This window comes from Hyperolius riggenbachi, chromosome 2 (assembly GCF_040937935.1).
Source record: "Hyperolius riggenbachi isolate aHypRig1 chromosome 2, aHypRig1.pri, whole genome shotgun sequence".
Lineage (NCBI taxonomy): Eukaryota > Metazoa > Chordata > Amphibia > Anura > Hyperoliidae > Hyperolius > Hyperolius riggenbachi.
This window is the reverse complement of record NC_090647.1, coordinates 316,675,039-316,676,803: the sequence shown is the minus strand read 5'-3', so window position 1 is coordinate 316,676,803 and position 1,765 is coordinate 316,675,039.

Genomic DNA, 1,765 nt, shown 5'->3' with positions numbered 1-1,765 from the left:
AAAAGTTAAGAGGTGTGCACGCACTATTACTTTGTGCCCCAGGTAAAACGACCTGTTTCACCCCTCCTCTACTCTATACACACACTCACACTTTTTATGGAAGTGGAGGGCAGAGGGTGAGCGGGTTTACGCATCATTGGGGTCAATTCATAAAAGGCTGTGCGGTAACAAAATCTGGTCGGGAAAATACCGCATTTGGTATTTTAGATTTTTGTGTTCTAATTCATAAAAATTTTCACTGTGATAGAAATGCGGTGTTTTATCGAACTAAAGTGTCTGTAACATCAGAAGAGTACAGTAGCTGGCTGATTTGTTACATTTGCATTTCTTCGTGCAGAGACAGCATTACAATAAGAGTCATCCCCAACTTCAATTTAGATGTGCATGATTCGTTATACTGCCTCCGCTTGCCCTGAATCTGCTCTGAATCTGTTCTGAATCTGTCTATTAGCCTTTCTAAGCAACATATTTAATTGCCACAGCTTAGAAGAACTTCAAGAAACTTTACACATGCCAGGCTTTGTGATGTTCACCTCCAGCAAATACACATCTGAAAAACAGGTACCCAAGAGGTTAAAAACACAGCATAGGGTATTCAGGGCAGGACTGGATTTACCATAAGGCACTGTAGGCACGTGCCTATAGGCGCCTTAGGTAGCCCACCACCAAGAAGTGCCACCTGTAATTAAACAACAAGCAATCCAATCCTCAGTATAAACAGCGGAGGACAGATTCAAGTTGTTACACAATTATTATTGCAGCATTCAAACTTTCATTCACTCCATCATTCCATTCCGTATGCTGGGATGTTTGGGAAAAAAAAATGAGTGGCAACTTAAATCTGCCCTCCACTGTTTTTACTGAGAATTGGATATTGGCATCTCCCTGCCTGATGCCACTAACTGCCGTTAGGAGCTTACAGTCTAATCCCTGCCTCAATACTGACCTCAGGAGCTTACAATCTAATACTTGTCTCTCATGTCACTAAGGATGACATGAGACAGTAATTAGGCTGTAAGATTCTAAGGACAGTTATTGACATGAGGCAGGGATTAGAGGTCAGAATATGTTTACTTGGGGGTGTGGCCTGTGTTGAAGGGGCAGAGTTTAGGGCACCAGAACACCTTTGCCTACAGGCTCCTGAGTTGAAAATCCAGCCCTGATTCAGGGGTAGCCTTGTTTGTTCCGATCGCTGTGCTGCTGGCTTTGGGGAGATCTCACTGCTTCTGCTTGTGAGTCTCGATTAACATCACACAGTCCCAAGCTCTTATTGCTCTCTTATCACCACTTCAAAGCAGGCGGTATGTTCCGTGCTATTACTGCCTGCTCTAATCTTTATGAATCAACATTTACTGATGTGTTGAGGTAATTACTGCACAAGTCGGTAATTTACCTCACTCTAAGTGCTCAGTAAAGTCAGCTGTTTTCAGCATTACTGCATGCGTTAATGCTTTATGAATCAAGGCCATTGTGGGAACTAAAATAGCACCAGCTATGCTGGAATACACTACAGGTAGCCCTGAGAAAGTGGTATTCATCACAATGTCTACTGGTAATCTGGACTATACTGTGCAGCTGTGCACTGCAGAATGCCTAGTTAATAAAGCAAGACGTTTTGAATCAGGATGATACCATTTATTGGCTAACTTAAAAAATATATATTTTTAAAGAGGAGCTGTTAGGTATAGGGTCTCAGAGAAAAAACACACGTATATCAGTAGCTAAATATTGGCTCTACTTACATTACATATGCATTTCACTGTCC